Source organism: Anser cygnoides, chromosome 14 (assembly GCF_040182565.1).
Source record: "Anser cygnoides isolate HZ-2024a breed goose chromosome 14, Taihu_goose_T2T_genome, whole genome shotgun sequence".
In the NCBI taxonomy this organism is placed as follows: domain Eukaryota; kingdom Metazoa; phylum Chordata; class Aves; order Anseriformes; family Anatidae; genus Anser; species Anser cygnoides.
In genome coordinates, this window is record NC_089886.1 from 18,957,501 (window position 1) to 18,980,445 (window position 22,945).

General features: G+C 36.0%; 1 long non-coding RNA gene across 3 annotated transcripts; it reads left to right on the forward strand.

The window, feature by feature from the left end:
- Nucleotides 1-225: 225 nt before the first annotated feature.
- LOC125182882 (uncharacterized) lies at nt 226-22,712 on the forward strand. Of its 3 annotated transcripts, XR_007163568.2 has the most exons (9): nt 226-1,144; nt 1,238-1,335; nt 2,162-2,263; nt 12,593-12,740; nt 13,121-13,527; nt 14,571-14,671; nt 16,852-16,952; nt 18,077-18,159; nt 22,580-22,712. It is a non-coding gene; the product is annotated as an uncharacterized lncRNA (long non-coding RNA). The 3 variants fall into 3 exon arrangements; XR_010825003.1 differs by lacking the exon at nt 13,121-13,527; XR_007163569.2 differs by lacking the exon at nt 1,238-1,335.
- The last annotated feature ends 233 nt before the right edge of the window (nt 22,713-22,945 follow it).

Sequence of the window (22,945 nt, forward strand, 5' to 3'; positions counted from 1 at the left end):
ATCTGAAAGAAAAGTGTGTGCCAAGCATGCAGAAGAAAATTCACAAGGAGTGTTGGATAAGAAAAGAGCAAGAGAACCACAGCATGGGAAATCCTCCCAAGCAACATCAGCATCTAATCAACATTGCCTAATTTCTCCGACTCATAACAAATGCTTTAAAATTAGAGGGGTTTAAGACTGTAGGAAGGACAGGCTATCTGTTCCCCACCCTCACCCCCCCTTATTTTAATGCTATTGTTTTTACACAAGTTTGGAAACTTAACTTGCTGACCTTTGTTAATTCCTGTGAATCATACAAGCCTTAATTGTTTTTGGAAGGGTCTCCAGATCTCTCTGTGAAAGGTTAAGCATTATTTATTTGCCTTCATTACTACCCAAAGCTACATGATTACTGAACAAGTTTGACATTCACACTAATTAAGGATAAGAGAAAGAGGGAAAAAACAAAACAAAACAACAAAAAAACACCTTTTTATGAGATCCAAATGGAAATTTATAAAAGCAAGAAATATTTAATAAAAATAAAAATAAAAAATGGATAGAAGAGGCAAATAAAATATAAAGTACAATTTCTCACTCATGCTAGAAGACTTTAATTTAAATTCAGGCTGTTTTTCTGTCATAGCATATTTCTGTCTATTAACTGCAGCCTGCCCATCCATCACCTGCTCCCTCCCTGACTCAGATTGCTTACAAGGAAGTCATGGGTCAGGGAAGCCCTCCTGGTGCTGATGAGCAGGAAGGATGTCTGGCATAAGTCCATGCGTCTTCCCTAGGAGTGTACTTCACAGCTGAGAGTGCTTGAAAACAAATACCAAATCCTGCTCCCTTTGCTCAGGTGAGCAGGTTCAGCCCAAAAGGATTTCACAAGGGGTTAAACACCATGTATAAAACCAATCATTTCTCTTTACTGGGCACACCTTGAAAGTTGTCAAAGTGGTTCAAACAGCAAGGGAGGGGAGGGAAGATCTTTCTCCTTGAATAATAATGGACATAACGATGCAAACCTGTTAGCCTATAAACTCAAACAGCTTGCTTAGATTTTGTAAGAAGTCACACATTGCTAAATGGAAACTACACTGTATGCAAAATCTCTATGGTATTGGGAACAGATCTGGCTTTGCTCCTTAGTGGCAGATTTAAAGTGAGCTATTTAATTCTAATGATGTATATTATTCCACTGTACATATTACTCTGAAAAGTCATTTTATAAAAACTCTGCACCATTATTCTTTAGTAGATGCAGAATGCCTCTCTCTACTTTCTGTGTTTATGAGATCCACTCTGAAAGAGGATAAGAATTGTGCCAGTACTTTCCCAGCTTAAAAGCACATGGTAACCATTTCTTTGTCAGTGAATCATAATGCATAAAATAATATATGAGTTTTTTGTTTGTTTGTTGGTTTTTTAATTAGCAAGATGTCTAAATTTGACATTCCCAAACACTTTGCTTTGTGAAGATGCAATGATTGTCTGTTATAAAAGTTATATCCCTGTTGATAGCTGTACTGCCTAACAGTGACTGCTTGGAGAAAACACTGTTCATTTCTTCCTGGATGAGTCTATGTCTATCAAAAATATTTATGAAAAAATATATACTTTGTGGATATTTATTTTTGAAAACTTGGTATTCGTTATTTCATACCCTTGAAAACTTTTGTGATGCTTTTGGATTTAAATTTATATAAAATATTTATCTTAGGAAAGCTTTAAAAAAAAAAAAAGGAACATTATCATATTAGTACGTTATTTAACACTTCTTAAAAAAAAAGTTATTTTAACATCCTAAGGAAGTGATTTTCTTTTCTAGGAGATTTTATTCTTACTTTCAACTAAAACATTTTTTTCATTTTTAATGTCAAATGTTGGTGTTTGTGTTAAATTTGCTAAGATGTTATCTTTTTTTTTCCACCAAGCTTTCTGGAAAAAATAAAAGCTAAGCACTTCAGCTCAGCAGTCAGCTTCCCTCTCAAACACTTTGGTTTGGCATGATGAGGAATCAGGATTGTAGGAATGGACAAGAAAACTCTAGCAATGACTTGGCATTTTCAGTCTGCCTGCTTTGGTGGCCATAATCTTAAAGTTTCTGGTTCATTCTGTACACTGTATAACTGATTTGGTTGTCTTTTTTTTGTTTGTTTGTTTAACATTCTTATATGAGATATGCTCAAAGCTCTGAGACCTAGCAAAGCGTGAGTACTGGGTGCCTGCGTGGTGCTCTTTCTGCAGACCTGGCCTCCTCAACTTCTCTGCTTGCTGCAAGGTAGGATCCATGAATATGCACGTCTGCAAAGCGCAATCAATTATTTTGCACTATGTTTGTTGTACCCAGGTCAATTTGCTTTGAGGAATTAAATCAAGATTACCATAGCTTTTGCATGTTTTGAACTCAAAAAGATGTTTTTGGATTTCTAAACACTTTTGGCAGCTAGACAATAAGCCTGTTGTCAGATGGGGATTTGCCTGAGGTTTGTATCCCATGTGGCATCTCCCTTTTTAACTCCTTGAAGAGAAAAATGCCCTCTGCTGTCCTCACATTTGGTGTTATGTGAGTGAGTGACGGCACCAAAGTGCAAGGAGAAACACCTTGAGCACACGGCACAGCCTAGGTCAGTGACACCTGCTAACAACTTGCAACAGAACAGTCCTACAAGATTTACTGCAGCCCTTTACCTCTCATAACTATTGTTAAATTAAATATTAAGTATTTTAATTTATTACATTTAATGTTAAGTATATTTTTAATTACTTGTGCCTTCATTGTATCATTAAGTGGTAACTGAAAAATATGGTGTAACTAGAGCAAATTTTTTTTTAACATTTATTTCAAATGATCAACTGCCATAATGGGAAAAAGTCAAATGAAACTTTCTCTTCAGAGATCCAAGCTGATAATATCTTTTCTAGATTATCAGGTCATCAAAGGCCTATAAGAATTTAGGATCCAGAAATTAAATTCTGGGTCTTGAATACCATTAGGTTAACCTAATTCTTTAATTAATTGTGGCCCTTGTAGATTCCAGTGCTGAGTGGATATGCTAGATACATCTGTGTTTTGGAAAACAGCACCTTTAATTTTCTTATCAGTTCTCATATTGGAGCGTGAGTTGTTAGATATCAACCCTCAGTAGCTATGAACAGAGCAAACAGACACCCACAGTCTTCCTGTAAGGACTGTGTGGAAAAAATGAAGTTACAGATGTGTCAAAAATAAAGAGAGACTTTGTAGACAGCTGGCATCTAATTAATTTGCTGCAAAACCCGAGGAAGACAGTACGTATGATCCTGCAGGTATTGCTGGATTTTGTTACTGCACCAATTATGATACAGCCTTGCCAGCACAAAGAACAGTAAGGCATTTACTGTGCACTTGGGGGACAGGGGTGTTATTAGTTGATGGAAGAAGTGTACTGGGATCCTTTGTATTTGTGTGTTGTTGGTTGTGGTTTTTTTTCCCCTTTGTTTTGTTGATTTTTTTTTTCCCTCTCTCAATTTCTTACTCTCTGAAAGGAGAGACTCCATTTTGGAATATTTTTAACAACTAACCAGCCTCCTAGCTGACCTCAGAAAAGCTAGACCTTCAACAGGACCTTCCTATAAGACAAATGAACCAGCATGCCTTATTTCATTGGAAGCAGCTCCCTTTCTGACTGCTATAGTTTATTATGGTTAGTCCATTATAAATTACATAATGTCTCCAGGGACCCATTCTGTACTTGAAATATCACAAGACTGCTGTCATGCATAGTGCTGCAGAGAGCTGCTAAATTTATATCCAGTAAAAATGTGCTATACATTGCAGAGTGACCCGCTTTAATTTTGATGCATAAATGGGTTGGTTTTCTTTTAAGTATTATCTGTTATTTTCTGTTTGTCCACAGTTTTAACTTGCTTGGAAAAGACTGGGAAAATCTGTCCTTTGTGCTTGGTGTATAGTATGATTATCATTATTTTATAAAACTTGGACATACTCGCAAATTCCCCTACAGACAAAGCATACAAAGGGCAATTTTGTCTGTCAACCCATGTAAATTCTCTCAGTTTGTATAAAAAGACAACAGTGGCAGATTGGCTGCTGGAGCTTATAGCTTCTTCTGCTACTAAACAGCACAGCAAATAGAAAAGACTGTGAAGCAAAAGTTGTCCTAACGTACAGATAATGGCAGTTTAGTTGCACAGTTTCAAAATATGCCCTATGATGCTGTTTTAAAAGCTTTTTTTTTTTTAATCATCATTGAAGTAGGATGTGAGACGAATCCTTCCAAATTCCAGCATGTTTTTAACAAAATGAAAAAAGCAAAGCGCAACTGTCACCCCTCTTCTTAGAGGAGAGAAAGAGAGAAGACTCAGGCTCAAAATGTCTTCAGGTTACTATATACTATAAGCCATTATCTACAAGAAGTACATTCCTATGAATTCTGCCATAAAGCTTCCTTATTTTGTAAAGAGAAGAATATATGGGAGGACTATTATGTTACTATTTGATGTGGCTTCCTTACATGGTCAAATAGCTGATAATTTATTAAAGAGAGTTGATGTTTACAAGTGTAGAGTAGATGTTTACAAGCTTATATGAAAGAAGAGAAGCATGTTAAATGGAAAGGATTTTTGCTTCGATTTTTTTTTTCTTCTTTAGACTTTAACAAATTGCATCCTTTCAGGCAAGAAACATCTCCTCAAGCTTAAGTGATTCTACATGATTTTTGTCCTGAGAAAATGGCACGACAGCCATTGGTCCTGATAACTGTGGAAGTGAAGTTATGGGCAGTGATAATGGACTCATCTCTCCACAGATTCTATTTCCCCTCTTGGATAGGCAGAGATGGGTGACAGAAGTATGTTTTCTTCCTCCAGGTGTCTTGACATCGCATTACACTAGCTGAATGTTGGGCTAGAATTATGTTTCAGTGATGGTCTTTGCAATAGTAAACATCAAGCTGTCCCAGCCCCTACCCCTTCATCTTCCTTTGGAGCTTTCTGCAGAAAATAATCCTCTCTCTCTGGAACAGGAGAGGACTGAGGTTCTGCTTAAGAAACCCAAAGGGTTCAATGTCTTCATTTAAAATCCCAAAGGATTTCAATGTCTTCATTTAAAATTTCAAAGTCAGGTTATCCTGATCTTTCTACAATATTGTGCATCCAGTCCCTTTCGTTTTTAAATAGATTTAGATTAAGTGTATCTCTTATCAACAGTGGACAGGAAGAGATGCATTCCAATTGAACTTAAAATATTTTCAAAATGTGTTGGGTCTAAATCAGGTTTGTTCCTCTGAAGAATTGAAAGTACACCAAAATACATAGTAAAACATATTCCTTAACAAATATTTTCCTTAAGGAATTTGCTAAACGTATCTTCCTGTGTTTGCATTTAAAAAAAAAAAAGTTTACATGCATTTGCAGCTTCCTTTTGTCTTTAGAGTGTTGCACTGAAAAGACATGCTTAAGTGAAACTCAAAGAAATGGACAGTATATATGCTACCATTTCAAATGACATTAGAGAAAATGTCAAGAGTTTGGGGCAAGGGAAGGAAATAAAGTTTTGAGGATTTATAAACCTGAACCTTTCCTTGCAGGCTGTGTAAAGTCTGGGAGCTAATAAACTCCTTTTGATCATCTGGACATCAGGAAAGTTCATGCATAACCTGAAGGTTCATAAATTATAAAAAATGTTTTCTTAAGCTCATTTTAATGAAGAACCAGAGCTTTCATAGGTTAGTTTTTGAATGGAGAAAAGGTTAATGTAGGCTGTAATTACTGAGCTACGAATACAGCTGGAAATATAGTACTGTTCTGCATCATTATTTGGACTACTTCTGGGTAGGAAAATAATTCAACAGTCTAAATGAAGATCACTGTCAGATTCGGTAACACAAGCATTTTTTTTGCTAGGTCTGATGATTATGTAGGAGGCGCTTAAAATAATCCAAAATAATGGTGAAAAGGGCTTTTTTCCAGCCTTCATAAATATCAATATTTTAAAAGTGGATAAGAATATGAAAATCAGGTTTAATGGAGTGCTTATGCTGTAAGTAGCAGTTTTCTACCTTTAGGAAGTGTCACCTTTGGAGAAAAGGGCCTAAGAGACCTTGAGGACAAGCAGATGACTGCAAGTCTTTAGTGTGCTCTTGCAGCAGGGAAGCCAACTGTATTTTGGGCAGTATTTGAGTACAGAGTATAGCCAGCAGCTAAAGGCAAAGTCACTTTTGACTTATGATGGCCATACTTAAATATCATACAGTGTTTAAAAAAAAAAAAAACTTAAAAATGTAGTGATCTGTGCATAGAGTATTGATCCTGTAGCAAACTGTTAATTTTTACCTTATTTTTATACCCAAAATCATGGGTATGTTCTATATGTACAGTGTCATGTTACTGTTGTGTGTTTGGATGAATATGTAAAAGGGAAAAAAAATAGTATTTTTGATCAGACTATCCCTTTATCCACTTCTGTGGAAATCTAAAATAAATGTGATGTCAATGTTAAGAAAATGAAGTATCTAAAATGATTTGTGTGTTTAGCATTACTTGAAGGCATAAGTCAAATTTACGTGAAAATTATATAGGGAAAAACATATAAAGGGAAGATATAGAGCTATAAGTCTACGAGAAACTGGAAAGCGAGACATACATTAACTACCTGTAGAAATAAGAGTAAATGATGGTTCCTGCATTCTCTGTGATACTGATTATGATCTAGATTATAAAGAGCCTGCTCAAACTTTCAGCGCAGTCATCATTGAACTTCAAAGATTCCTCTCGTTACAGGCAGGCATTATGAAACCCTAATGGTGTTTAAATCACATAGATAGAGTCCTAAATTATTGGTCCAAGTTACCAGCTGGAGCTTTACATTTTTAGAGGCTCTGTTGGGCTGGTCTATATACGATTATCTAATGCATTCTCTCTGTGGTATGGGGCCATGAAAAGGTATTAGGGGGATCAGAGATGGCTTATCCTGTGATTCTCCTTCCACAAGTTAGTCTATATACTTCTTGAATCTACATAAACTTCTGAATCTATGCAATGCATTAGCAATAATCTCTACAGCTGAGTTTGTGTGAAGAAGCTTCTCCATTTGGCTCACCATCATTTTATTAAAATAAATAATGAATGCTGCTCCTAATCTTTTCCATAGCACTCAAGATTTTATAGATCCTTTTTGTATTTCCCTTTCATCTCTCTCTTTACCTAGCCTGGCTAATCATGCTGTTGAATTTTCAAAACATGAGAGCAAAGATCACTGGCTCTGTTCTGCACATTCTGCATTTGGTTGTGGTAGAAACATTAACAGATGTATCATAAACCTTTTCAGTTACAGGAATACTCTGTAAAAAGAGTATTATTTATGAGGCTGGAAAGAAAAAGCAAATAATCTAATGGTAGACAGACTATTTAGCAGTAACCTTATTTGCATTGGTTTTAACATATTTGCTTTAGAAAGTAGTTTGAGAATATGCAATGGTCTGTAACACTATTCATATGAAATTTTGTTGCTACAAATTCACCCTGATGAGATCTTAGAGAATATGGCCATGCAACTGTGGTAGTAATTAAGAAAGAGAAGACAGAAATGGTTAGCTGTACAGAGTGTGCTGTGCCATTTGGGATGACAACTGCTGCTCATCAGGAGAGGAACCATTTTGTATGGAATGCTTTCAGCTAACTTAATGTGACTAATTTTTGAAAATCTGCCTCCTGCAGGTACCACTGGTTCAATTGCATTTAAGTTACCACCAGTAGAAAATCTAGTTACTATTTCTTAGTAATAATCATGTCTAGGAGGAGGGGTCTGTATTTGTTTTTTAAATGATAATGAATAGAGAAGTGGATGAAACACGCAAGGAAAAGGAGCAGAACGATAGCATCTATATGTTTTTCCCCCTCAAACTTACAGATGAAGGAGATAAAAAACACATTCAAGTGGAAACAAAACAGTAAAAACAAGGGGTGACAGAGTAGGGGCGATATTTAAAAAAAAAAAAAAAAAAAGGCATTTTTAATGGAGAAACTTGGGAGAAAAGCCTGCATCATGGCGGTGATGGGCAAGTGTCAAAAGAGAGGAAGTTACGAGCTGAAGATGATGAAAGTCTTGTTAAAACCCTGTGGACTTCTCTCTGAAAGATCCTTGCTTTGCCACTGTAACAGTTGCGCCCACTGCCTGGTGGTGTTCTCTGGACTTGGTCTGTTGCCTTACTGCCTTCAAGGTGCCACCTGTGGCTCCTTGCTGGGGTTTAGATGGATGTTTGGAAAGGTAAGATCTTGGTTTGGCCCAAATGGTCTAGCATTCTTCTCTGCAAAATCAGCTTGTCTGGAGCTGATATTGCTTGAGTTCCCTGCAACTACGGGCTGTGGGGAGGGTGGGGGTTAGTTAGCATTTGGACAAATTACTTGCTTGTTTATCCTTGTTCAGTGAAAACTTTTGTTTCTGTGGGACTGTGTTCAGGTTTTGTCTATGAGAATGTGACTCTGCTGGGCGATAGGAAAAATCTTTAGAAAAGGTAGGAAAGGCTGATTGAAAACTGGTAGCTCTGTTAAAATTATAAGGCTTTGACATTCGTTCTTTATTCTGCACTGAAGCAAATTAAGACTGTGCAAATTAAGTTTGTGAAAACATCAGAGAGAGCAACAATGGAATAGCTGCTGGGAGTCTGAGGTTTGAGATGTTGTGCTTCCTGATTCGTTAACGTCATGGGCAATGTTCCAAATCACCCTTCGTTAGTTTGATGAATATTTAAAGAAGTACGGGAAATGGCGCAGAATACCAATAGCCCAGTGATTAGGACTTCCACTAAAGGCACAGGAGAGAGAGAGATTTGTCCCTGTTCTGTGTAAATCCTTGCTCTGGCTAGGAATCACTGCTAGTCCAGTGCAGATTTACTCTGTAAAGCCCTTCTCAATTAATATGTTTGTATGTAAAAATACTTCAGAGGATTTTTATGTTTTAAAAAGCCTTTCTTTTGAAATTTTATCAGTGTATTCTAATATTTAAGAGCAGTACAGCTTGCTGTGAATGGTTTGGAAAGCTTCACAGACAGGCACTGAACATTTCAGGAGAAAGATAGACTTCTGTAATGAAACTATTTTAGAAATAGGGATGATGATACTGTCCCGCATTGCAATAGAAATAAAAGAGAAGTTCTTTTAACATAGAATAAATAATAAACTCCCATTCATCTTTTAACATGCTGCAAATAAAGGTATTAACGTATACCTCATTGTGCAAGAGACATTGCATATCTTTGCAAACATAAATTAAAAAAAAAGTCATAGAAACCTGATACGCCTGCAAGTGAATATTTGGGAGGCAAGAGTAATTATCTCACTTGACTTCCATTGACTGTAGACATAACTGAATCATCCTCTGAGAAATTAAATATACAAACAGTGACTTTTAAAGAGCTAGATGAATCAAGCCAGCAATACACAAGAATCAGTGGTATCTGTCTATTTAACAGAAGAGGAACAGATAATCTGATCGTAAACTAAAATATGTGAGACAATACAGGAGTGATTTTTTTTCAGTCAAGTTTCTACAGGTTTTTTTTTTTCCTAGATTATTCTTTGTCTAAAATGTTTCTAGTAAGTCCTCTCACCCAGAGTGAATGGGATGCTGTTGAAGTAAGATGTCACCCAGTGTGTTGTGAGAAAATCAGAATGTCACCCTAATGAAACTGGCAGTTTCTCATTTAGCTCACATTTAAAGACAGGGAAGGTTAAATGTCAGCATATAGAGACTTCAAACATACAATCTTGATTTGGCCCCTCTGCTATCATTTTTTTCCATATATGTAACTTTTTGTCAAAATTAATTTGGTAACAATAATATACATCAGATGACCTACAGTTCACATTCGCTAGAGCTTTCATGGCATCCATAGCTGAATAATTTTGAAACTAATGGTTATTTGGTGCTTTTGGATAGAGTACCTAAACTTCCACAGGGAGAGAAAGGTGTACTGCCAAATCTTTTCAAGTGCTATGGCAGTAATGTGGAAGACTTTGCATTTCCCACTGTCATTTTCGTTCTCAAAGTGCAATAAGCGTATGCTGAAGAATGTATTTCAAGTACCTGGGAAGAGTAGCCCAATAGACTATCAGCCCAACTCTTCTGGACAGCCTCATTTATTTTTCTAAATTAAGGCATACTTTGAGAGGAACTAGTGCTGACCCAGGTGATGATCACAGAAAGAGTTCCTATGCTTTCCATTACTGTCACATAGCTCTACTGTATCCCTCCATCATCTCTTTTCTAGTAATCAGAATAAGAAAAGTATTCCTCCTGCCCTCTCCCAACTAGCCGTACATTATATTGTAGATATCATACAAACTGCTTTTTCAGAGACCAAACTTTAAAGTCTAGTCTTCAGTTTTCAAATTTCTTAATTTGTCCTCATATTTAATCCAGGAATCAGCACTAGGAAATGGATGAGTATATTGCTGTAGTTTAGCAGCAATGTTTCCACTGACTTGGTAAATTACTGAATTCCTGGAAGAGCTGTGGTTTACGTATATCCTCCACCATTTGGACTGTGGGTGGAAGGCTTGCTTGAACTAAGGGTGTTAAAATGACACTATTAATGGTTTTGGATGATGTTGCCCCATGAGAACAAAAAGAACTTCAGCCAGTTAGTTATTTTGTCTGCAAAAATAGCAACAAAAGAACTAAATACAGCAGGAGTGTGTGTGTGTGCATCTATGTACAGACACATCCATACAGATATATATAAAAAGAATGCATTGTTACAGTGATAACAGGGGTGATTTAAAGTATTTGTTTAACATTCTTATTTAAGTTTCCATATTTGCTGAGATGGAGAAGTTCACTGTTTCCTGTAGCCATGACTCTAGAGCAGTCTGTAAGAGAATTCTGTGGTTTATGATATTTTTTGTTTTATAGTGATTTTGCTAAGAAATTATTTTTAAATGCTAAGAAATTATTTTAAGGGACGTTTTCTGAAGCTGAATTCTGCAACATCGTGTTGGTTCAGTAACAAATGCCCTGAAAAATGGTGGATCAGAGAGGAGAAAATGGCAGCAACAGCCACCTTTGTGCCAGCCACTGTGCCAGTAATCCAGAGCCCCACGAGCACCTGTCTCCAACCTCATGCTTATGATTCCAGACACACTTATTGACATATATCAGCAATTTCGCCTCCTAACAATGTTAAAAACAGCTCCCAATTATATTTTCAGTTATGTTATTTTTCATTTAGACATATCTGAAAGTACAACAACAGCAAATCTTTAGCTCGTTCTCTCCTTTTTCCTTCAGGTTGGTTTTGTTATTGTGTTTTTTTTTTTCTTTTTCTGTCTTCACACCAATACTGCAGGTCTGTGTCTCTCAGAGACGGAGAGAAATTGATATTGAGACGTGCTGAGAATGTATTGTAGTTACCAAGGAAGTGGTTTCCCAAGCAACAGTAACCACACAAAATTTGACATAATTTCTTCCTCTGTTATTGTATCATGTTTGCAGCTTTGAAGGAACCAGAGTGTGGGTAGCATAAGTGATTTTCTCCTTGTTAACCTTATTTTTTTGAAGCAGATATGGTAATGTTCTTGTATTTGTTAAAGGAAGGGCTAAATTCACTTTAAGCTGAAAGTTTTGGTAGTGTTGAGAGGTGGTTTTTTGTTTCTTTGTTTGTTTTGATTTGTTTGTTTTACAATTTGCTGGTAGCAGACAGATTGTGGATGTGCCAGATAGTGCTTCAGCATGTGGGCAGATGCTGGAGGCAACATTCTCAGCTGTTACACGCCAGTGATGATATTTACCATTCAAGAAAGCCATGCCAGTGTCTTGGTTTGCTCCGGAAATTGGAAGAGACATTTGCCAGCTTGATGATGTCAGAAAGTGTAGGAAATACGCATTTGTTCAGGATTAGTGGAGGGATCCAAACCAACAAAAATGCAGGGGCAGATGTCCTAAATTCTCTGTAGCGGTGCAAACAAAAGAACCATGAGTCAGCCGGGCATCACTCAAAGAAAACAGTATTACAGTTCTACTTTCATCAAGAAATGACAATAACAAAATAAATGTAGCTCTCTGAAGACTAACTTAATCCTTGTTCCTAGAAAAGAATAGAAAAAAACAGGTTCTACAGCTTAATAAGCAGTGCAATGTAGTGTGTTTTCTCAATAGAAAATGTGAACAATTTCTACCTGTTTCTGTGTACTGAGTTTTTTAAGTGGCAAGACACCACAAAGGCATTGTTATAAAGGGCTCAATCCTGTGTAACAAAGAAACAGAGGAATCATTTTTAATTCCGGTTTCAGGTACTAAGAAAATCCAAATTTCTTTCAGAAAATTGTCTTAAATTCAACAATGACTCTTGATATCAGCACGGTGAAATCTAAAAAGAACGTGGTGGTATGTAGATGAGCAGAATCCTAAAGGAAGGTATGCATTTTAAGTAGGAGGTATTTTCCTGTAATACTTATTTAGGTTCATGTTGTGTTAATTCCCTGACATCTTTACTAAAAATTTAGACTTCTGCTTTGACTAGGATTATATATATATATATATATATCCTAGTCAATATAATATATATATGTATTTAATTGTGCCAACACTCAATTGTCTTCTGTATTGCAGGTTGCCATGGATGATGAAACATTTGAGCTATAAAAGCTTTTAAAGTCTATGAAGAAATCATTATGTATATTATGAAACTGTTCAGCATTATGGATCAGAGCCAGCTGTACGTTCCCAGCCGTAATGGACGCACCTTTTGCCCATAATTGTGAGTCTGCGAGCACAGACACTGGAGAGAATGACCAGGGGGATTTGGGGGCTTTACTGGCTCTGAGTCTGTACTAGCCCTGCCAGATACAAGCTGGCACATAAAAAGTGTTATTCTTTTCCAGTATTCATTTATTTCTACCTTTGTGAACTGCTTCATACAAAGAACTGCCTTTTTAACCCATCTCTCAACCCCTCTTCAAGTTCCAGAACTAACATTCCAATTAACTAAGAAGTATCATGTTCTCTTCAGAGAAGGCTACCTTTACCCAAGAAAGCCTCTCGTTTTACCAGGAAATATGCAATGCACACTGAGCTGATAAGGTTGTACATTCTGTTTCAAATTGTGAAAGGATACAAAAAGACCTTGTTTTTTTTCAGATTTAGAGGAAGAAATGGATGAGATTTCATATTGCTTATTTAAAAGTCTGGAATTGACCGATAGTATGGTGTTATTTGTGGGATAATGACCTTGTGGATTGAGTGCCAAATAACACTGCAGTGCCGAGACCTGGAATAAAATATTTTCTACATGAAAAAAGCAAGTGACAGAAGTCCGGCCTGCTGTTATGACTGGAGTGAGTGACAAGCTCTTCCTCCCAAAAAGAGAAGGAGCCCCTCTTTCTCCTCATGTCCTGGGATGGCAGTACTTTCTCACTCATTGCCTGAGGAGATGTGAACTATTTGCAGAGTCTAATGTCTGAAACAATGAGAGAAATTTAAAGACAAAAGACCAGAAATCTCCATCTTTGCAACTAGAAGAGTTTCCTATGAACTAAATATAAAAGGTTTGTAACTGTCTTTCAGGATATTTTCTTCCAGATGTGAATATATTGCTATCGATAACAAAGTTTTGTTAGAGGTCAGATGCAAGGGTTGATTTAAAATTTATAATTCAGAGAGCTTTTAAAACTGGCACTTGGAATTATTTATCTAACTAACCTGCCTATTCAATCGTTAGCCATTGATTACTTCACCTGCTCCTTTCCCCTTGATCTCTGTTCTTTTTTATACCACCCATTTCTTCTTTGCATAAGATTATTTATCACCTGCTCTTCCAATTCTTATCTATCAGTAGAAAAATTGCCTCTTTCACCTCTTTATTCAACATCATTCATACTCCACAAACTAAGATCCACGTTCCTCCCTCCTCATCCTGTTAAATACAGTTTAGAACTTCCTTCCAACTCTTTTCTTCACTTCCACCAACTTGACATACAGTACTCAATTTTTACTCAGTATTCGTCCTTCTTTCCTTCCTCCTAACCATTTGTTTTTTCATGCCAATGAAATAGCACTCAGGTCACCTGGTTCAGACTGCTCACCCCAAATGCCTGATATTGAACTAGTATTTTTATGAACTATTTCCCACTGTGCCAAAACCTGCTGATCTGAGTGCATGATGGGAACAGGTGGTCCAGGCATAAGCAGCAGTAGGAAGTCTTTAACTGAGTATTAAAAAAATGGATGCTTGGCTTGAGCACAAAACCCGAGCAGAAGGGCAGAATTCATTTTAACCTCTTTTATTTTTCAAATTCTTCCTTTCTTACAGATTAGCACCTTTTGGTATGTTTGGTATGTTGCAAGACTATTTTTGATTTAGTTACTGTTCTCTTGAGAATAGGGAAACTGTGTGCAGTCTCCTGGGAAAGAAAATTCTGTAAACACAAAGAATCAAATATGGTGGTAAAATGTCACAGAGTCAAGTGGCACCCTGGAGTGAAAAACTGACAGACTTGCTTTAAAGTAATTTCTGCTTTACTTTTTGATTTTGTTATTTAATAGAACTTTATATAATTAGCTCATATTTTAATGTTTTATTTCCTTCCAGGTTACTTTTTTTAGTTAAAAAAAAGAGAATTAAAAGTAGAAAAAAATCATCACCAACAACAACTACTAACAACAATACCACACACGGAAAAAAAAAAACTGGTAATTTTTTTACTTATCCCTATTGCTGGACATGGGTCATTTTTCAGGGCCTTTGGCATATCCTGTTTGTGATGAAGACTGTAAGTATTCAATTTGCTCCTTAAGCAATTTGTGAGGAGGTACTGTGCAGCACTTGGATGGAAGACTCAGCTGGGTTGGAAAGGAGGGAAGACAATGTTGTGCAGGGTACCCTGGCTCTGTACCATGGATCACTTATTCTAGTAAGGAGAATGTTTTTTTACTTAGAGAAGTAAAACATGCTCTGCTTTCTGGACTTCTTAAAAAGAAAACTGTGAGAGGTTGGTGCAAGGGAGCTGACAGCAAGGTTTCTGGCAGCAGGAAGGGGTGAACACACAGCCAAGCCACCGAGATGAGAGAGGGACATAGCCGGGGTCAGCAAAAGGGATGGGGTTCATTTACATCTCAAAGACACTAAAGAACAGGGGCAAGGAGCTGCCCTCTGAGGACACCGGTAACTGGGCAGATTGTCACTCCCAAGGTCTGTCTCACCTAGATGACCTCAAGGTGTCATTTTTTCAATATTTTTTTTTTCAGGTTTATCATGTTGTAATAAAACCTTCCTTCAGAGACTGAAACTCAGGACAGGGATATATTTATTTTGAGGAAATGTGGGGCAGACCCACCTTAGGGCTCTTCTAATGTCAAGTTCCTGCCATGTGGACATTAATATTTATGTTGTTGGTTTTTTTTTTTGTTTGTTGGTTTGGCTTGTTGTTGTTGTTGTTTTGTGATTGTTGTTGTTTTGCTTGTTTTTGTCCTTCCATCTGCCTCCGTTATTTATCCAGCATGGCAGTTATTTAATTTTGGTTCTGGCGATGGCAACATCATACCAGAAAACAGCAACAGCCAAAAGATAGAACCTGTGGCTCTTTGCTGTAGTCAACTGTTTAGAGGCACGTAACTAAATATAAAGTCTAGACCATGTTCTAGACCATGACTTCACTCCATCATGTGCTCATGTTTTTTTTCCTGCATCATTCATCCATACTATCTTTTGAACTCTGAGACAGGTGAATACTTCTGACACCACATCTAGTAGCCTTCCTAGGTGTTTTTAGAAGTATCACATATGTTGCAGGTACATCACAGGATTGCTGTGGGATCTACAAAATCTGAATTTGCTATAAAACCTCTGTTATCCCATATGGCTTGATTCTCTCTATGACCAGTGGTCACAGGACCTTCAAACACAGTTTTGTGCCCAGTTCTCTTGCTGATTGCACCTGTGTGGCTTTCAATTTATAAAGAGCAAGGTACTAAGTATGCTTATCCAGGCAAGCAGTCCCTTCCTTTTGGTTGTCTGTGCATTGTATCATACCAGAGTTAAAATTGCTGAGAAATAGCCCATCCCCATTTAGATCCCAAACTTCTCCACCTCATAATTCATCAGTCATGATTGCTGGCATCAGGGAAGAAGTAGGAATGTACTACCAGAGAAAGACGGAGTTGACAGAATTATGGCAGCGCTGTTTTAGATCAGACTTAAAGTGCTGTGGAAAAACATCCTGAGGTTTCATATCAGTACTGTAGATACATCAGTAAGTTACGCTTTACTCAGGAAATGATAGTCTAGTCATTCTGAAGAGATGTATTACATTTAAAGTTGGGAAGAGTCAGACAACAATCCTTCTGCAGTGTTAAAACCCATAGTTTGAAGTAATGTTCAAACTGATGAATTTCAGCATCTTCTTGAAGTGGGGTCAGTTTTGAACAAGTGAGACTTCCAGAAGAGAGCAGCTAGCTACAAGTGAGTACTTGTGTGTCCTCATCAAGATTTTGGTCAGTGAAAACAATATCTAGGCAGAAGTTCTTGCATAATAATTGCAATGCTGTTATGAGAGCTCCGAAAATGTTCTAACCAACTGAAACCGCTACCTCTTGAATTTGGAAATTCAGAGATATTCCCTTCCCAGGGTGCCTCCTCTAAGAAGCGGCAGTAAAGTTGAAATATTGTAAGACTGGGTATTGATTTGCAGAATAGTGACAGATATTAACCAGATTTTCTATGTGGCACAGGGCAGCAGGAAAATAATTTAATGAGTTTTCTGAATATTTGTAATATAAGCTATTTCTTGTGGTTTGTTGTTGCTTGTTTGTTTTCCAAAATTCCGTACTATTTCTTCAGTAAGTAATGTGAGAAATCTTGTTTTGCTTTTCAGGGAATGTCTGAGTTGTGTTTCAATGTTTTTCCTAATATTTAGAGGTGTAACTGAATACTCCGGGGAATTTTTGTGGCCATTGATATGGTTCATTACTGGAGGTGGGCCTTGCTTTTTATCATTTGTTCAGCCTGTACAGGCAGTCAGAATAGTTGAAACTGTATCAAACTGTGCATTTGCCAAAATGCCACACAGCTTATATATCCATATTGACCTGAATTACTTCATCCATCTGCTTCTTTTATTACATATTGGATTTAAACAGTAATATTGTTTGCTGAATGCTGTTATTTCAGAAGAGCCTAAATTCCACCAGCCCACTTTTCAATGACTTCCTCCTCCCTAATTGGAAACTCCATCTTTCATCCAGCCCATTAAGTCAATTTTGTTTTAAAATGATGAGGTACTGAAAGCAGACTGCTGATAATGCCTTCACACATTAAATCCCTTGCTTGTTGAAACTATGGTGGAATAGTACAGCTATAATAATTCATACATAATCTATGACATTTTTATTCTTTCATTGCATCTGAAAAAAATCCCTGAATGTGTTGATTTTTTTAAAGCTTAAAAACAAAATTTGTTACTGAAGCCAGAAAGAAAAATGTTGAGAAGGTTAATTTTTTTAATGTAATAACAAACGTTGTATGTTTTTTTTCTAAAAAATATGAAGATGCTGTTTCTGCTAGAGTTCAGCACAGTCAGTTACACAGAATCTTCACTTTATCATCTCAGAGAAGAAAAGAAAATTGTCTGAGTATTTATATCTGTAACTAGTGATCTTTCTGGTTTGTTTGGAGGCACAGTGAGCTAACTCCTGTACACAGGGGTATTCACACTGAAGGCAGTAGACTAACTTGACCTAGATAAGGTGAAGGGGGGGGGGGGTTGTTTTAGCTCTTTTTTTTTTTACTTTAAAAACTATATATAGAGAAAATGTCTATGTGACACTCATGTGGAGAGTTATACTGTTCTGAAAAAAAATATTTTGCCAATTTATTTTTTTATTTTTATTTTTTTTCTTTCTGGGCACACTAATATATCGTCAAAGTGTTTCTAAAAGCCAGCTATGATGAACACTAGTGGGCTATCTGTAAACAGTATGCCATTTTTCCTACACGTGTTTCTGTTCACGTTAACTTTGTGACTACTCTGTAAGTCTACAATGAATGTTAGCCTGCAGCAAACTGTGACCATAAAATATTTTCTGCAAATTTTTCTTCAGGCATTCACACTGCTTTCTACCATAATGTTGCTGCCTGGTTTATTGAAACCATAGTGAAGTCAACAATGCAAACCTTTGCACAGGTATGTGTTCCAAGGACAAATATTTCATCATTTTGTAAATATTTTGATGGAACAATGGGAGAAAAGGAGGAAACTCCCCCATTTTTTCTTTTCCCTTTTCCTGTGTGTGTGTGTGTGTGTTAATACTTGCAAGCTCTGTCTAGATTAGCTTTTAGTTGAGAATAGTAACGAGGATAGGGAGCATTCTGAACCATTTACTGGTGGAGACAAGAGGTCCGGAGGGTCAGACTGAATATTGAAATAAAACTCAGACCACATGCAGTGTAAAAGTTGAGGCCTCAGTACCAATTCTTTTGTTCTACAGGTTTGTTGCTATTGCTCCACATTACTCATTAATATGAATACAAATTTCCTTTCAAAATAAGTTTACAGACTTTTGCCTTGTTTTAGCGAGTATTCTTTGTAACATCCCGGCTCTTCTCTTTGAAGAGACATGGCTACACAATAAAAATGTTTTCAAGGTGATTTTACCAAAATAATAGCAGGAATTACACTTTTTGATTTGTTTGATAATTGCATAAGAAAAATGATATTGTAGAATTCTTGGCTTCCCAATCTAAAAATGTTAACCTAAATTATAGAATTGTACAGGACCAGTTTACCACTTTTCTCTCTTTTTACTTTGTGGGATTTTTTGTTGTTGTTTGTTTGTTTTGTGTGTGGTGTTTTTTTTTCCTCAACTTTTGTTGTGTTTCCTCACGAGGCCAATACTGAGAATATTGAACAGTACTACATAATGAGATTAGGTATGTGTATAGGGGTGGAATAAGGAATCTACATGTGTGAACTCTAAGAAACAGGGACTTATAGGAATTGCTGAGATGAGAAGAAAGACTGTAGAAGTGCTTTAGGGGTATTGAGAAAGGAAAGTAACCTTTTACTTATATATGAAAACAGGAAGGGAGATAAAGTAAAATCTTTTCTGTAGTGTTTTCCATAGTTTACTTGAACCACATTTGTTGTAAAATTAGAAGATAATTATACAAGATCTTTTTAGCCATGCACTAAACATTTGTCATCACGTTCACTTACAACTCTCTTTAAGCAAAATCATTTCCTTGTCCCTCCTCTTTTAACAGTTAGCCACTTGGCAATTGAAGAAGGATTTTGACACACTTTCCTAGCAAAACCTTTGTTCCACTATGGATTTTGGCTCAGTTGTTCTCTTACAGCAAGCCACAGCTTAATTTTTAAATAATGTAATTTGTTAGAATCACAGCTCCTTTCCTTCTTTCAGCTCCTGATATTTTCTTGATTCTATTCTACCCAAAATTGAATCAATAATGAAAAAAAAAAAATGCTCTTCTGTGAGGAATGACTTTGCTTTCAAGTAGTGCTAACTTGTGTTCTTTAAATGGTATTAGCTTCTTAATTCCAAGTTTTCTTTCTGACAAATTAATCCACTTCAAAGTACTTTCATTCAAGAATTGTTCAAAAAATAATTTATGAATGGAGCTTTTATCTTGAGGATCCAAGAATTAACACAGACACCTTCTAGCAACAGCAACTGTTTTAGTGCACAATGTCTCACAAAGATTATTTCTCAAGTATAAATTATAAGCTTAACTTTAGACCTAGTCATTTGGCAATGAAATTTTATGACAGTATTTTTACTGGCAGTTTTCTACCAAGTTATCTTCTATCTAGTTTGTAATATATCTAAGGATCGATGGGCATGCATGTTAACTTTGGCTTCAATTTAATATATTTTATAGAACCTTTGTCTACATTTAATCTTTTATGGTAACCCTGAACATAATATTTAATTCCTATGTCACTTAGTGTCCCTTACTACCATGAAGATACATATGTGCTTACAGAACAAACACTTATGATTAATGCATTTATTACTCATCTTTTAAAAAGGGAAAAAGTGACAGAACTATCAGAAACACATTTGTTTAAGATGCATTTCATTAAATAAAAGCAATGAGTGTAGATTTAGCAATAAATGTAATGTCCAGGGATAACTGTTTGAAGAAAGTCTTCAAATAATAAAATACTTTCTCCATAGACTTCTAATTCTTTTATTGTGTATGGATAACACCCTTCCCTCTCGGAAAAATCAAGTAGTCTGGTTTTGAGGTCTTCAGTGCTGAGTAAAAGACATTGAAATTTTCAGTGGCTGAGATCTGAGGTTTACTTCTCTTCAGCAGAAACTCACATTTCAAAGTTACTGTAGGAAGTGGTAAATTCAGACACCATTTCACATATATCTGGTAAGATAAAGTAAAGAAATAGAAAGGGAAGACGACAATGTCCTTAAGGTACTAGTATGCTCATTCCATGTGCAAATCAGATATTCCGTGTTACTCCTTCTTGCCAGCTCTTTTATTTCTTCTTACTTTTTAAGGTGAAACAAAGAAGTAATCTTTTCAGGATTTCAATATCTAAAATTATATTCAGGATTTAGAAACAATTACAGTAAGTGCAGTGGTAAAATTCAAGTTAATAATTGGATTCATACCAATGAAGTCTGAGAGCAGCATAGAGCTGTAACTTTGACTCAGAATCATCTCTTTGAAGAGTTACTTTTTTAAAAAAATAGAGGGCCAAATCCTGGGGCTCTTAATCAGTTTTGGCTTATTCCTGGATAACTATAAGAAAGGAAGTATTGTTGTAGTACTTCTAGTACTACAAACTACTAGACGGTTTCAATCATATACAATAAGGTTTGCAAGTAATTTCTCATATATTAGTTGTCAAAGGAGAGTGAATTAAGTTCTAGTGAATGTCACTTGGCAGTACACTTTTCAGATCCTTTGCAAAACCTTATTTACTGATTGCAGAATCCATTATAGGAATTCCACATCACTCTTCTCTGATTTTCTGATCTATCTCAGAATACTGAGATGAATTTTTAACTCCATAAACACAATCTCAGAATCCAATCTCTTCTTCTTTTTTCCATTCATAATCCTGTCAATTTCCAAAGTGTTTCCTTATTTCTACAGACTTTTTTTCAAGTGTTTCTATTTCTTGTGTTATTTTTAGTATTTATATTTGAATGCTAAAAATAGGAATAATTTTGCTTCCACAGCTGTTGAAATGTCTTGGGTTTTCTTTCTTTTTTTCTTTATCTAGTTTCACTCTTGACAAAAATTCTAAGAATTTCACAACTATGTTGCATAATAGGATGGCAATAGCATAGTGAATAGTGTAAGTTTGTTCTACAAAAGATAGGATTGGAGAGGAAATATTGTGACTTAGTCTTACTCCTCCTGCATTATCATTTAGAACTCTACTTCAGGAAAAAAAAAAGCATAAATTGAACAAGTGCATGTATAATCACTTTCTTAACCAACATTTTTTGTTATTTAATTTGCAGTACCAATACGAAGAGAAAATTATAAATAGTTAGTATAGCTGGGCTGTGTGTTTTCAAGTGGATAATGCACAGGTCATATATTTAGTTCTGGAAAGATTTCCTCAAATCTCTATCTTTTACTGTTTCCTGCTGTGCGCAATTGCTACCCACATTCTTCAAACTTTAGCCAATCTTCAAAAATCATCTGTATTTCTGGTTGTATGAGGGCAATGTACCCAATTTATTACAGCACTTCATTCTCATTTCTTATCTTTAATGAGAAAGCACTAATATTCTGTGTATGAAAGACATAAGATGAAGTAAAATTAAATGAAACAATTCAGCTGAACCTATCTGACTAGCATCATGACTTTTAAACTTGACTATAGAGGTTAAGATAGTAAATGGAAGTGTTCTGTTAGACAGGAAGACACTGTCCCAGCTTTTTCACGTTTTGTCCTATGTCTTCAAGGAAGAAGAGATTATTGAGAAGAATTCCATGTATTTGCTGGTGATATTGATGCTGCTACTAAACCACAGAAAAAGCTTTTGGTAGTTATGATAATGTTTACCTGGAGACTTGGGAGGATTTGTAGAGCACTTAAACTGACAATAAAGGAAAAAATGACTCCAGCGAACATGAAGTTAGACTGTATTATAGAGAGCAATGACACACTATTTAAATCTAAAAGGAAAAAAATAGATTTAGAGAGAAGGTTATATAGCCTCAGTTAATTTACATTGATTAAAAACTATCCTGTTTGTGTGCATTGAATTGAGATATTTATTTTAAACTCGGCTATTTTATTACACCAATAATTTAGTATTCTTGCAAAGAAGAGCAATTATTCTGGTAGATAATATATAAACATAATTCATCTTCTTAAGTTGCGTGGCCCTGCAGTTTAATACAGTACAGAACTTGTTCTCTATATCCAGACTATTTTAAACACAACATGACAGGCAAATTAGCAATTACAAGTCTTTCCTTTTAAAAGACTGCGACCATATCTGAATATCTGAATATAAAGATTTGAAACCTTTTCAAAACAGTGGGTTGTTTGTGTTTTGTTTTCTGTTTTTTTTGTTTGTTTGTTTGTTTTTTCTTTACAGAAAGGAAGAAGATATAAAATGACTAAAATCTGTGAGAAGACTGGTAGAGCACATTCTGCCACATAGAGGGACAGTCAGAACCATTTATCTCAGTCCTGTGAACTCCTCACTACCCTCCTGTTCTCTGTTACTACCTTATTACTCCAGATTCAAAAGTTGTACTCTCTTGGCATGTCTTAGCTTTAAGAAGTGAAAACTAGGTCATCCGTGTTGGCCATAATAGAACTAGTAATTAATTGTGCGTGTAAAAAAGATCCTTTCTTGGTGTGAAACCTTTATTGGCTGACTCTGATTTGCTTTCTCACAAATAGCTTTCTCTGACTTATTTCTGATATTCTAGATAGTTTCTGCCATACAGAGAACCCA